This window comes from Danio rerio, chromosome 25, assembly GCF_049306965.1.
Source record: "Danio rerio strain Tuebingen ecotype United States chromosome 25, GRCz12tu, whole genome shotgun sequence".
NCBI lineage: Eukaryota > Metazoa > Chordata > Actinopteri > Cypriniformes > Danionidae > Danio > Danio rerio.
In genome coordinates, this window is record NC_133200.1 from 5,867,907 (window position 1) to 5,884,438 (window position 16,532).

Here is a 16,532-nt window from a genome sequence, read left to right on the forward strand (position 1 = left end):
GACAGCTTCTTTTTTCTTCTTATTTAACAGGTGACACACTGTAGCATCAGCAAGGAGGAAAAATCTAAGAGATCTGAGATGAGTTTCTCCAAAACTGAACATTCTAGAATCATTTGCTCACTCTTGTGCAGACCCTTTAACATCCATGGAACTTTTCCATAGCACAAAAGATTCTTATGTAGATAAAAAGCACAAGCGGCAAAAATCTATCTGCTGTTATTGATTTATACTTAAAGCTCCTCTATTATAGGTGTTTGAAAATTACCTTTCATGCAGTGTTTCAGACAGGGCTAAGTGAATGAAAACATCCTGCTAAGGTTTTAATTTAAAAGTGCAACATATATAAAGTTATTGCCTCTCAAATAAAAGATTCAATTCAGAGATATTAATATGAGTTGTCTTTTTTTAGCTTTCAAGCCATTTCCCGTTAACGTCAACATGAAACATGAAGTGGTGTACCTGCACACTTGTTGCCATGGCAGGTCTGACATCAGAGAAACTAGACAATATGTGCTCTTGCTTTTATTTTGCTTTAATCCTTCTTGATATTTGTGTGACTGAACCACTGATCACAGCTGGACTGGACAATGAGGCTCAAGAGGAGAGACTGGGGAAGGGGGCAAGTAGATCTTTATGAACTCTGAGCTAAGGGGTGAGGAGATTCTAGAGGTTTTGTGGTGATTAGACACAACTTTAGTACAGACAAATCAATTAAGAAGTAGGCCTAAAACATAAACTTAAGGGACACCATAGGATCAAAATCAGCCTCAGGACATAGCCTTGGTGGAGACCATAGGATCAGAAGCAAGCCCAGGACATAGCCTTAGGGGACATCATAGAATCAGAAGCAGGCCCAGGACATAGCCTTGGGAAACACCAAAGGACCAGAAGTGGGCCTAGGACAAAGTCTTGGTGGACACCATAGTGTTAAAAGTGGGCCTAGGACAAAGCCTTGGGGGACATCATAGTATCAGAAGCAGGCCCAGGACATAGCCCTGGGAAACACCATAGGACCAGAAGTGGGCCTAGGACAAAGTCTTGGTGGACACCATAGTGTTAAAAGTGGGCCTAGGACAAAGCCTTGGGGGACATCATAGTTTCAGAAGCAGGCCCAGGACATAGCCTTGGGAAACACCATAGGACCAGAAGTGGGCCTAGGACAAAGTCTTGGTGGACACCATAGTATCAGAAGTGGGCCCAAGACATAGCCTTGGGGGACACCATAAGAGTAGATGTGGGCCCAGGACATAGCCTTGCGGGGCATAATAGGATCAGATACAGACCCAGGACATAGTCTTGGGGGACACCATAGGAGTAGAAGTGGGTGCAGCACATAGCCTTGAGGTACACCATAGAATCAAAAGCGGGCTCAGGACATAGGCTTGGAAAACACAGTAGGATCAAAGTGGGACCAGGACATAGTCTTCGGGGACACCGTAGGAGTAGAAGTGGGCCCAGGACAAAGCCTTGGGAAACACCACGGGATCAAAAGTGGGACCAAGACATAGCCTTGTGGAACACCATGGGATAAGAAGTGGGCCCAGGACATAGCCTCGGGGGACACCATGGGATCAAAAGTGGGCCCAGGACATAGCCTTGAGAAACGCTGTAAGATCAGAAGTAGGCCCAGGACATATCCTTGGGGGACACCATAGAATACATGTACATTTGATCAATTATCATGTAAAGTACTTATTATTGATGCTGCATTTTGTGTTTTACATTAAGGTCAAATGTGCATGAGTAAATGATGACGAATGGCTAATTTTTTTTTTAATCTGTTTCTTGAGAGAACAAATGGAGCCTTGATTCGTGAGTTTACAGAGTTCACGGTCAACAGCTCAAACAAAGTATGATAAAAAACATCTGAGGAGCAATAGAAATGTGCAGTGGTTCTCATTCAGCTGATTTCTATCTGACAAATGCTAGAATGACTGAATTTAACTTTAAGGAAATCATCCATTATTCACTCGCTTGGCTTCGATTCATCTTTTCATCGTACTGTCTGCGTCTGTTTTTTCAAATTCTCTCAGTGTCAGCCATTGTTAAATCATTGTGGTTTTCTTAGATTGTAAGGAAAGCATTTGTGTTTTTCTTGCCAGGTGAAAAGGAAAAGAAAAGAAAATCCAAACCACTTGAACCTTCAGTGGAAGCGGAAGCAGAACAGATCTGGATGTGAACATCACATTTGCAGATGGATTAAACGGTTGAAAAAAACATTTAGTTTTATTTTACACATTTTAAGGTGTCCTTATTACAGTGTAACTAATATTAATCAGTTAGTACTATATGGTTAGAGTTAGATTTAGGGTTATTTACATGTAATCGTGCATAATTAATTGTAATTACTACAGTAAATACATTAACGAGGACACCTAAAGTGTATAAATAGTGTTACCGTGCTAATTAAATGAATATGTGCATGTATCTTTTGAAGAATGTAAAATAAGTTAGGAAACGAAAGCAAAAACAAAATGTTTTTTTACTATATTTTACTGTAAAAAATAAAAATAAGCGAGGAGCTGTGGCTGCCAGAATTTTACAGTAAAAAATGATAAAAAGGTCATTTTTTATGACAAACTACTGTAATGTATGCTGTGTACTTCACTTTACTGTAGCATCATGCAGGGAATTCTTAGGGAAAAGTCAATTTAGGGTTATTCACTGTATATATTAAGGAAACACTGTTAAACAGGTTACAGATTTTTTTTTTTACTGTAGCATTTTTACTGTTTTTATTTTTTTTTTTACTATTGAAATCTACTATTTACTATTTACTATCTACTATCTACTATTACTATTTTTAACTATTGAAATTTTTACAGTGTTTACACTTTATTTTAAGGTGTTCTTGTTACAGTAAGCAAAAAAAAAGTTTAAAAAAAAATGTTTTTTTTTTTACTATCTTTAACTGTTAAAAAAAAAAAGGAGCTGTGGTTGCCAGAATTTTACAGTAAAAATGATAAAAAGGTCACTTTTTTTGCAACAAACTACCATAATGTATGCGGTGTACTTCAATTTACTGTAGCATGATGCAGGGAATTCTTAGGGAAAAGTCAACTTACTGTATATTAAGGAAACACTGTTAAAAACAAACAGCATTTTTTTTCTGTTTATTTATTTTACTGTTGAAATCGCAGCCGTTTTATACTTTTTATTACAGTGTAGCTATTCATTTAAATTGAATAACCATACAGTAAATATTTCTAACTAATTAACATTAGAGTTAGATTTAGGATTATTTCATGTATAATTATTTGTAATTACTACTGTAAATATATGTAACAACAAGAACACCTAAAGTGTATTTATAAAGTGTTACCGAACTTATAAAATGAATATGTGCATGTATCTTTTAAAAATCTAAAAAACAATTCAGCCTGAACCTTCAGTGGAAACAAAAGCAAAAACAAAACATGGTTTTTACCATATGTGTTACTGTAAAGAACTAGTAGCCGTAGTTGCCAAATTTTTACAGTAAAAAGCACATTTTTTTGCAACAAACAACTGTAATGTATGCTGTGTACTTCACTTTATTGTAGCATCATGCAGGGAATTCTTGGGGAAAGTAAATTTACAGTTATTCACTGTATATATTAAGGAAACACTGTTAAACAGGTTACAGATTTTTTTACAGTAGCATTTTTACCGTTTATTTTTTTTTTACTATTGAAATCAGCCATATTTTTTTACAGTGGTTACACTTTATTTTAAGGTGTCCTTGTTACAGTAGACAAAAAATATTTTTTGACCAAATTTTACTGTAAAAAAAAATATAAAACAAGGAGCAGTGGTTGCCAGAATTTTACAGTAAAATACACAAAAAATGTTTTTTTTTTTTTTTAAACAAAAAAACTACCTTAATGTATGCTGTGTAACTCACTTTACTGTAGCATTATGCAGGGAATTCTTAGGGAAATGTCAATTTACAGTTATTCACTGTATATATCAAGGAAACGCTGTTAAACAGGTTACAGATTTTTTTACAGTGGCATTTTTTACCGTTTTGTGTTTCTAATATTAAAATAAGTTTTTAGGCTTTATTACAGTAACTATTCATTTAAAATGAGTAGTGTTAATTAGTTAGAAGTATTTATCGTATGGTTAAAGTTAGATTTAGAGTTATTAAATGATTAATTTACTTGTGATTACACTGTAAACCCTAATGTTGTCTTTACTTAAGCAATCAAGTAAAGTTGACTAAACATTACTTAAAATTTAGCATTTTGGTCCTGTTACCTAAAAATATGAGTTCATTTACCTTATGTACCATGAAAATGCATAAACTTAAGATTGTGAGAGTGTACTGAGCTCAAAATCACAATTATTTCCTTTGAAAAGAGTACTAAGTTTGGTGAACTGAACATCAAACTTAGTACTTTACTAAACCAGCAAGTTAAATAAACTTAAATATGCAAGTTTTTGGGTGACTCCATTACTCAATTAAATTGAGGCAACAAGGTTACTCAATTCATTTAGTTCAGTCAACTTATTAGGGTTTTCAGTGTACTACTGTAAAAACATGTAACAACAAGAACAGCTAAAGTGTAAAATTAAGGGATTACAGAACTAATGAATATATAATATAATATAATATAATATAATATAATATAATATAATAATAAAATGTGCTGGATTAAGCAGGTGAGCAGGCAGACAGTCTGTCTTTCCCTCTCTGTCTTCTTTTCTAAATGGAGAAGCGTTTATTATTTCCGCGGTCCGTCTGAAGTGAGAGATTTCGACTGTACAGCTTCTCTATTCTGGCAAAGATCCTGATTAATTATTATGCTCAAATTACCAGGGATCCTAAAGGGAAGAGAGAGAGAGGGAAGGTTCAAAGCACAGCGGAAATGTGAACCAGCTGTGCGGGTTTCATTCTTCACGTCCAAAAAGCATTTTTGAGTATTTTCATTCCTAATATCTGGCCTCGGTGCCTTTCAGCAATCTGCAAATGCACTTGATATTATCAGCAAACAAACATGTTGAAGTTCTAGGAAGAGAGAAACATTATACAGGCCACTTAAACAATTATAGTTCATCTTTTATAGGGGTTAAAGAGAGTTTACAGCGGACTGACGCTGAGCAGCTGACAAAACCTAGAAGCCATTTAGCAGTTAAAGCATAGTTTATGGATTCAAAGGAAAAAAGGGAAAACAAGTCATGGGAATGGGGTGGCTCAGTGGTTAGCACTGTCGTCTTACAGTAAGAAGGTTGCTGGTTTAAATCCCAGCTGGGCCAATTGGCATTTCTCTGTGGAGTTTGCATGTTCTCCCCGTGTTGGCGTGGGTTTCCTCCGTGTGCTCTGGTTTGCCCCACAGTCCAAACACATGCGCTATAGGTGAATTGGCCTAAATTGGCTGTGGTGTATGAGTGTGAATGAGTGTGTATAGATGTTTCCCAGTACAGGGTTGTGGCTGGAAGGGCACATGCTGTGTAAAACATATGCTGAATAAGTTATCGGTTCATTCTGCTGTGGTGACCCCTGATAAATAAAGGGAAGCTGAAGGAAAATGAATGAATGAATGGGAATGGATGAACGTTCCAAAAAATGGCTTGATCATATTAATCCCAAAAATCAAAATAAAAACATATTTAGAATTTTTTTTAAATATAAAGATTAAGGACTTTTTTTGGTAATTTTGCATTTAATTGTTTAGTTTAATGTTTTTTTTAAAGATTCAATCAAATCAAAAAAGATCAATAATAATAACACTGATAAAAGGCATACATTTATAAGCACTTACAAACATTTGACTAATTAAGTGTTTCATTTTTATAGATGAATTGTTTTAATTATTATAATCTTAATAAATAATTGCATCTTAAATGCAGTTAATATCAGCTTAAATTCATATTTATTCTATTATTACAGAAATATAACTAACTAAATAAATGAATATAAAATAAAGTGTGTGTGTGTGTGTGTGTGTGTGTGTGTGTGTTAAATGCACTGTAACAAATTGCTACATTTATTGTAACAAAAACAAAAAAAAACAACTGGCAGCTGTGGTTGGCAGAATTTTACAATTAAAAAGACGCTAGAAATAATTTTGAAATATTTTTAGTTTGATATAATCCGCTATTTTGCTATTCATATTTCTATAAATTTATAAAAACAAAATTTGTAATTACCTGTAATAATATTAGTGTTTCTCAGCCACGTTCCTGGAGGACCACCAGCACTGCATGTTTTGGATGTCGTCTTTGTCTGTTACACCCATTATAGGTATTTCAGGCTGTGTCCGAAATTTAAAACTTCTATACTAAATTGTATGCTGTAAACAGTATGCGAGCCGAGTAGTATTTCCGAATTCATAGAATTTGAAAAACAGAATGTGAGAAATACCCGGATGACCTACTATTTCTGGCGAAATTAAATATTAATTAGTGCGTATCCGATGCACACTATGTTATCCCATGATGCCTCATGAGAGAATTCAAAATTGGGAGTGAAGCGTCACATCTTGGTCACGTGATCATGACAAAATGGCAAGAGTACAAGTTCCATTTATACTGCTCACATTAGTAATGCAAGTAATGCGTTTAAATTCAAATACAGTACCTACTGAGTAGTAGGCGATTTCGGACGCAGCTTCAGTCTCTGCTAATGAGCTGATGATCTGAATCAGGTGTGTTTGGTTACGGAGACATGGAGAATGTGCCGAGCTGGTGGACTTCCAAGAACATGGTTGAGAAACACTATTAAATATCACTTGCTTTCATTGAAAAACATGTTGTTGATTTTTATTTGGAAAGCATGCTTCATTATCTTTAATGTCCTAATAGTCTTCACTAACAGTCATCATCTTTCACATACTGAATTTGTGAAAAAGAAGATCTAAACGCTCTCATTTCCTACAAAAATCCAGGTGGGATTTCAAAACCAATCCCACTCCTCTGTTTGTGGCGTGTGACGGTTCGTGCTAAAGATGTTTGGAGTTTTGCAGGCTGACACTCGCCGATAAACACTTCCCCTCCTCCACCATCCGTCCGGCTGTTTCCATAGCGACCGCTGCCACATTCCCGAGTGAAGCGCAGACGCAAGTTTGAGGGAAGACTGACTGACTATAGTTCATTCCTCACTCTCTAACCACACGCTGCCAGATCCTCAACACCATATTTATTCATTTGGAAAGATAGTGAATCTGTTTTAACACAAGCGAAACAGTAAATACATTTAAGCTTAATCCACAGTAACTATTAAACATTATACAAAACTCACCCACTTGTCCAGTTATTACTGATTATTCAAACATGTGGACCGGTGAATTAATGTCAGTCAATGTATGAGAAAACAACATAAGTGTTACAACATAAGCAGGGGTTCCCAAACTTTTCACGCCGCGACCCCCAAAATGACAATGCCAGTGACTCGTGACCCCCAATATCCTCTGAGGTGGTTATAAATACAGAAACCTTGCATGCAATGGCACACACACACCAATGGACCCAAGTCTATTCTTCTTTTAATTTTTTTTTATGTATGAGAGCTGTAAATGGGCCACAAAGTTTAACCAGGTGTTATGAAATCTGCTGCATCTGACGCTATTGCTGTGTCTTTAATACAATGCAATTACCCCAGGGGTTGCAATCCAATAGAAGTAGTAACTATAAGCTACTATAGTAACTATATATGGTATAAACGACTATTTTTTTCTCTTCAGAAGGTTATGGATAAAATATGGTCATTCTTATGGTTTAATGAAATTAAATAGATTTTTGGAAACCACCAGGCGACCCCCCTTTATTGTCCCGCGACCCCCACTTTGAGAACCATTGGTGTAAAGTACTTGAGTAAGTGGACTTTGTTACTTTACTGAAGTATGTTTTTGGCTACTTTGTACTTGTACTGAGTATCAAAAATGTAAGCAACTTTACTTGACTACATTTCTGATTGAATATATTTACTCTTTACTCCACTACATTTGAACGGACACTTATCGTTACTCATTACATTGTGATTGTGCACGACAGGTCGGCATCTTTATGCAGTGTGCAGGATGCAGTGTCTACCTTGTTTCCCACGGACCACGAAAAAAAAAGTGCTTTTAAGACTTCATCCTCAAATTTGAGAAAACGCATTGAGGTAAGAGTCTATTTAATGTTAATTTAATGTGAATTCAGTCAAATTATGTCTGACTTTACAATGGTATTGTAAGAATAATGGACACCGTGTGCTCCAGACCAAAGAAAAGAATCATTCAGACTGTTACCAGCAACAAGTCCAAAAGCCAGGGTATGTCATGGTATGGGGTTGTGTCAGTGCCCTTAGCAAGGGTGACTTCCACTTGTGTGATGGCACTATTAATGTAACACAATATGTTGCCTCCTTTTCCAAACCACATTCTGCACACATTACAAAGTACTGGCTGAGGATGAAAAAAATACAGGTACTTGACTGGCCTGCCTGCAGTCCTGATCTGTCTCCGATAGAGAATGTGAGGTGCATTTTGAAGCTCAAAATGCCACATCGAAGACCTCGTGCTGTTGCCCATGCACCTTAAGACTTGTTTGCAAGAAGAATGGGACAAAATTACACCTGAAACACTTCATCACTTGGTGTCTTCAGTCCCTAAACGTCTTTATGAAAAGAAATAGCAAAATTAACATTAACAAGTGGTAAATGCTTTACTGTTCCAACTTTTATGAACCAAAACTAAAATGTGTTTATTCAAAAAAAAAAATAAATAAATAAATAAATAAATATATATATATATATATATATATATATATATATATATATATATATATATATATATATATATATATATATATATATATATATATAAAATTAAAATAAAAAATCATGAGAAACACATTTAGGGCCCTATCATACACCCGGCGCAGTGTGGCGCAAGGCGTGGCGCAATAGTCTTTTGGTAGTTTCAGCTTGGCGCAAGAGTCGTTTTGAGGCGTTGCGCTACGCTGTTTAAATAGCAAATGCATTAGCGCTCATTTGTGCGCCCATAGGCGTTCTGGTCTAAAAAGGAAGGTGTTCTGAGGCGGACTGCTGGCGCGTTGCTATTTTGAGAAACTATAATAGATTTTTCATTAGACCAAAACTAACCCGGTCTAAACTCCGGCGCAGAGTTGCGCCTCGCTTACACACTGCTTAATACACACAAGAGAGCAATAGGCAAATATCTTTACATATGAAAAAAATTTAATATTAAGGATATATATAGGATATAATAAGAATAGATATAGAATATAAATATAAAGGATTTAAATATTACAAAACATATTATTTTCTAGCCTACATAAATATGAAAAATCACTGCTTTTATGTCTTCATCTCGGGAGGCTTTTTCAGTTCATTCATAACAATTTGCTTTTGTGTCATGTTATTATTATTAGCAGTATTATTTAATATATCCATATTTATATTTGTTTTGTTAAAAACAAGCTTAGATTTGCCCACCTGTCAGGTTTTAGACCATATGGGGCACAGCATGTGTTTTAGGATATAACTCGGGTTTTTGAGCACATTTTGTTATTATTGTTCATTTATTCGTTTGCTGGAAATTAGAACTGAATTTAGAAATAGTTTTGAAACAAATATTTGCACTTAACAAACAAAATTATTTATTTATAGGCTAATTGATGTCTGTGCTTAAAGGTTTCCCTATCCAAAAGTGAAAGTGATCCATTATCTCTCATTCTCATGCAGTAGATGCTCTGTTTAACAGTTTTCTGTTAAAAAACTGTCAACTGTTAACTGTTTGCTTGTGAAATACTTGTGATTTTTTTCCACTTTGCGTCCTGTAAATAGCGAATGCATTCTTGGCGCGACGCAGCTGGGTCTTAAAGGGAATGGGAGATGAGACTGTAATTGGTTTATTCTCAAAACACACCTATAACTCATTAAGAAAATAAACTCAACCCTTTTAGCTCATGCGCCTTGGCGCAAAGCGCATTTTCCCGTCCGTAAATTAGCAAAAATGCGTTCTGACACGCCATGAAAGCGTTTGCGCCCTGCGTTTTGCACTCTGCGTTTTGCGCTCTACTCATGGACCGTCAAAATAGAGCCCTAAGTATTTTTTATTGTGTCTGCAATGAAATATTATTCATTTATAATACATTTTATTTTTAAATGGCGCCTTTCAAGTCACACAAGGTTGCCTTACAATAAGCATCAACAGCTAAGCTTAAACATATTAAACATTACTAAAACAATCATTGACCAAGCAGGTTAAAACACTATAGCAAATATAAAAGAACTTGATAAAAAAAAATTGTTAAAGGAAAGCCTGCTTACAGAGATGGGTCTTAAGACGGGATTTAAAAGTGTGAAGACTATCACTGCTCCTTAGATCTAGAGGAAGCGAGTTCCATAGCCGAGGAGCCATAGAGCTGAAGGGTCTGTCTCCCATTGTGCTCAATCGAATACAAGTCAAAGTAAATTTAAACCACTTTGTTTTTTTAATTAGCATTTCCATACTCTCACCTCTTTTTCTGATTTGGGCTTGTAGTAGGCTAATACTGGTACTTCATTAAAAAGAAACTGGTATGTAAAAAATAAGTGCCATAGCATGAGAATGGATTCTAGTATGCTTAAATGATTTGCCGTACAGATGTCATATAAGGACAGAGAGCAGGTTTAGTGACTGGTAAATCTCAGATGAGCGAAACCCTCGCCTCCGCCGCTCACTTCAGGCATTTTACTGTCATCATGATGTTTCTTTGAGCTGCGTTTAATGTCTGTCTGCATTCTCCGATGTAGGTCAGATTTCAGTCCCACATTTCTGCTCTATATCTACTCTTAACACACAGCGGGGTGAGTGTGAGTCTTGTTTATTTGATAATGAGTCGACACTGGGCTGTTATATGAGTCTTTATGATAATATACTCAACATTTTCTGTTTAACGGAAGGATTTTTCTCAACACGTTTCTAAACATAATAGTTTCTTCTGTAGATTATTGATACAAATATTGCTTCAGGGGGCTACATGTAATAATATTGACCTTAAAATGGTTTTTAAAAATTAAAAGCTGAAACAAAACAAATAAGACTTTCTCCAGATGAAAACAATATTATAGGAAGTACTGTGATAATAATTCCTTGCTCTATTAAACATCATTTGGGAAATATTTAAAAATGGAAGATAAATAAAATTCACTGGAGGGCTAATAATTCTGACTTTAACTGTATATTTACTGTAAAAAGAGTTGGAGTAGTAACCGGATGTAGTTTTACCAGTTGCTATCTGGGAATAATATCCTTTGGAATGTTGTGATTGGCCAATCAGAATGAAGTATTTCAGAGAGCTGTGTAATAATCACTCATTTGTTGTATTTTCTTATTAGACATTTTAAAACTGATCCTGAGCAAAAAATAAATATAAAATGACACATACTGTGCATGTGTACAACAAGGGCAGTGCTACAAAAATACCATAAAGCATAAATATTTCTTATTTTATATTATATGCTAAATATTTATTTTGACTTATTTATTATTTATATGCTATTTATTTATTTATTTATTTATTTATTTATTATTAATATATATTCTTTGTTATATAGAGAATTATTATTATACAGAATTATTAGCCCCCCTGTTTATTTTTTTCCCAATTTCTGTTTAAAGTAGAGATGATTTTTTAACACATTTCTAAGCATAATAGTTTTAATAACTCATCTGTAATAACTGATTTATTTTATCTTTGCCATGATGACAGTAAATAATATTTTACTAGATATTTTTCAAGATACTTCTACACAGCTTAAAGTGACATTTAAAGGCTTAACTGGCTTCATTAGGTTAACTAGACAGGTTAGGGTAATTAGACAAGTTATTGTATAACAATAGTTTGTTCTGTAGACCATCGAAAACAAAAATAGCATAAGGGGGCTAATAATATTGACCTTACAATGAGTTTAAAAAAATTGAAAACTGCTTTTATTATACACTTTCTCCAGAAGAAAAATTTTATCTGACAGACTTGCTCTATTAAACATCATTTGGGAAATATAAAAAAAGGGGAAAAAATCAAAGGGGGCTAATAATTCTGACTTCAACTGTATTTATTATTTATAATGTTATTTTATTATATGTTTTATATATTCTATATTTATTTTTTAATTTAATTTATTTTATTTTACTTTTATCTTATATGCTAATTATTTATTTATTTTAGTTTTTTCTTTATTTGTTCTGATATATATATATATATATATATATATATATATATATATATATATATATAAAATATATTTTTTTATGTTTTTTATTTTATTTTTATTTTACATGTTTTATTTTATATGCTATATATTTATCATTTTATTTTAATATATAGGTTTTATTTTATATGCTATATATTTATTTAATTTATTATGTTTTTTATTTGCTCTGTTTTTATTATTTGATTTTATTATACATTTTTATTGGTATGCTATATATAATTGTTGTTTTTATTTTGGTATAAATGTTTTATATGCTATATATTTATTTTGTTATTATATATTTTTTATTTCAGTTTTTTTATTTCGTTATGTATATTTAATTTTACTTTATATGCTATATATATATTTTAATATATATTTTTATTCTCTTTATATATTTGTTGTACATTTCATTTTATTGTATATGCTAATTATTATAATTTTTTTATTTATTTAATTAATAAACATTTCACACTTTATATTTAACTATCTTTGTTATTTTGATAGGAATGGTTGCGCACCTGCAGCTGTAAACATAAAAACACCATTCTATTTTTTTTTTTTTTTTTTTTGACGTATAGGTAAAGAATAGCAAACACTGGCATCTAACAGGAAATTCTGAATTTCTCTGACATTTGTTTGCCTGTTTCCATGTTCCTCTGCTCATTATCGGAGGAATTACGCCTGTTTTAGCAGCTAATCGTGTGCCAGAGGAATTAGCAATGATAGACCAAAGCACATTTCATGCTTTTGCCTTTTATTTAAGCAGAATTACAGTGAGACTCATCAGGGGGAAATTCGCTCTTGTAAGTTTCATGAACCTGCTTACTACAGTTTCTCTATAACACAAGGAGTGCAGTTGTTGGATTGTAATGTTTCGATTTGATTGGATGTTTCTATTACATAACTTGTATTTATGCAAGAAATATCTCATGGATGCATTTGGGACACATCCTCAGTGATATATCCGGGGATCACTGGGTGTTTTGGGTCTCTCAACATAAAAATAATTAGTATTGTTATATATATATATATGTGTGTGTGTGTGTGTGTGTGTGTATAGTTGTTCATTCACTCAGCCAATCATTTGCAAATGTTTATAAACCTTTTATTGGTTTACATGCATCTGTGCATTTTGTTAGAACATTCTTTGTTTATGTATCTTATGTTTCTTAGTTGCTTATGCATGTTTATATGATTGATTTGAATATGTTTGTTAGCACTTTTTTAACGAATTAGTTCATTAATGTAGGTGCATTATTTATTTATAAATTGATTTCGTGAATTTGTTAATTTCATAAGCATTTTATTTTCATACTGATTTATTTGCTTTGTGCATTATTTGGTTATTTAGACATTTAGCATTTATGCAATTTTATCTTCATTTGTGTATTTTTATTATTCCCCTTTCCCTTGTTTGTTTGCATATTGATTTATGTATTTATTTGTTTATTTTGTGTATTTATTTGGTCATTTAGGCATTTTTATTTTTATTTAATTTATTTTATTATAATAATTTTTTTAATATGATATATAATAATATATTTTTTTTGCTGTTTTTTTTTTTTTTTTGCAATTTTACATTTGTTTGTGCACTTGTATTATTCTATTTTCCATGTTTATTAATTTTATATGCATGCATTTATTAATTCACTTAATATTTCCCCCCTGCATATTTATGGATTTCTGGGATTTTTTAATGCGTTTATTGTTTATTTTGTGCATTTGTTCAAATGTTTAGTTATTTGGTTATTTAGACTTTTTTTATTGTATTTCATTTTGAATTGAATTTTGTAATATATATTTTTTATTATTTTATATGCTATATTTTTTATTTTGCATCTAGCAATTCTGTATTCATTTGTGTACTTTTATTATTCCATTTTCTATGATTATTTAATTTCATGCTTATATTATTTTCCCCCACACATTTAAGGATTATGGGACTTTTTATTTTGTGAATTAATTAATTTATTTTGTGCATTTGTTCATGTTTATTTTTTTGGTATGTAGACAGTTTATTGTATTAATTTTATTTATTTATTTTTATTTTATATGCTATATTTTTATTTTATTTAATTTTGCATTTTGCAATTCTATAATTATTTGTGCAATTTTTATTAATCCTTTTCCCATGTTTTTTTTTTGTATTTATTTTATATGCATGCATTTATTTATTCACATATTATTTTCTCCCTTGCATATTTATGGATTTTTTCAATTTGTTTTATGCATTTATTTAATGCATTTTAATGCATTTGTTTAATTGTTTGGTTATTTAGACATTTTTTTATTGTATTTCATTCTTTATTTTATATATATATATATATATATATATATATATATATATATATATATATATATATATATATATATATATATATATATAAATATATATATTTATATATATATATATATATATATTTATTTATTTATTTATTTATTATTATTATGCATTTATTTATTCACTTATTATTTTTATTTTCATTTTACTTTATATATTTTTTGTATATTAATATTAATATTGTTCAGTTGTTGTTGTTTTTTTTGTTTGTTTTTTTTACGTTTATTGATTTTTATATGCAATTGCATACTTATTCACTTATTTCCCCCCACATTTTTATGGATTTCGTCTGAATATTTAAATGCATTTATTTATTTATTTTGTGCATTTATTCATGTTTAATTATTTGTTTTTTGGGGCATTTTTATTGTATTAACTTTTTAATTCAAGTTTTATTACATGTATATTTTTTTGTATTTTATATGCTACATATTTTGTATTTTATATGCTATATTTCTGTTTTATTTTGCATTAGCAATTCTATATCCATTTATGCATATTTATTATCCAATTTTCCATGTTTATTAAGTTCATATGCATGCATTTATTTTTTCACATATTATTCTTCCTCTTATATATTAATGGATTTTTTTTTTTTTTAAATTTCAACTAATTTATGTGCTTAACTATTGATTTATTAATTCATGAGCATTATTTCTCAATGAAATGCACTTATTATCAGTGCTCTTTGCACTTAAAATCCAGTTTTATCACCTAATCTCATATCACACACCATCAACAATAAGACGCTCCTTAAATTTAAGCCAGCCAGGCCCATCACAGGAAACTCTTTCTCCAGCACTAATACTATATAATAGCCGCGATCAGTGAGCTTTATGACAGATTGGTGATGTGAAATAGCTGTATTTGTAGTCTGCGCTGAAGCAGAAAGCAGAAAAAAGCCCTCATTGGAGGAATAAATGGAGTGATTGGAGGATCATTTTGAGAAGTGAATAGAAAGGACACGAGCTGGAGAGAAAAGCCGGACTCTTGCGCAGCTGACATTTGCTGGCCAATTGAAAGGCATTTAGCAGGCCGAGACTGACCTTCTGAAACATCTATTCACGTGTGTTATGGAGAGGCTCATGGCTCCACTTCAGCAGCTTAAAAGGAGAAATCTGACCTTCACACACTCGGGCAGCAGATCTGAGCTTCATGAGACAAACGCAGCGCTTTCAGAGACCTGCTGATGGACAGTTTTCAATGTAGTTTGCTTCCACATCCTAAAGTTTCACTCAATGGCCTCTATTCTGTTCAGTCGCTATGAGGTTCGCTGATAGCTCAATACTTTATGCACACAGTATCAAGCTACACAAATGTTTTTAGTAAACAATGCCAGCATCAGAATCGCTGTGCGAAAGCAATAATGAAGAGGAGCCGCACATTGAGCACTTTGCTGTTGGGATTCATGACTTTTAGCTTTGCCAAAACAGGCTGCGACTCTCGAAGTCAACAAACCGCGAGGGAGTCGTGTGAGTCTCCGTCTGTCCGCCGTGATTCATCAACACCATGAACACGTCTCTCAGACAGCAGAGAAACAGCCTCGTCTTTTACTAAACATGAGACAGAACTAGTGAATATCTGAGACTATGCTGAGAGACGGTGATTAATCACATTAACGATAGTCAGAGATGAAAAGTACTTCGGTGGCATGAACAACCTTTATCGTTCATGGAAAAAAAGGTAAAATGGACACCAAAGTTGTTTTAGTAGGTGTTTATCCTCAAGTATGTGGAAAAAAAAGTTTCCAAATGTGCTTTGTAATGTGCTAGTTATCATGCTATATCAGGGGTCACCAACATGATGCCCGCGGGCACCAGGTAGCCCGCGAGGATCACATGTGTTGCCCGCAGGCCTGTTCTAAAAATAGCTCACCATAGCGCCACTTACCAGTAAGCTCCATCTAATATAAAAGTAATCATTTAAAAATGTTAATATTTGCAGAGATATATCAAAATAAAGTGTTGCACATTGATACATTAAATACAGGGTATTTCCTACCTTGTTAAATCATTGTTGAAA

The 16,532-nt window shown here is 32.7% G+C and overlaps 1 protein-coding gene across 1 annotated transcript in view; it reads left to right on the forward strand.

The window, feature by feature from the left end:
• Positions 1-7,974: 7,974 nt before the first annotated feature.
• cmasb (cytidine monophosphate N-acetylneuraminic acid synthetase b) overlaps positions 7,975-16,532 on the forward strand; it is a 38,725-nt gene continuing 30,167 nt past the window's right edge. The window contains exon 1 of the mRNA XM_073941661.1: positions 7,975-8,086. The gene's annotated coding sequence lies outside the window, so the exon portion shown is untranslated. The remainder of the gene's footprint in view (positions 8,087-16,532) is intronic.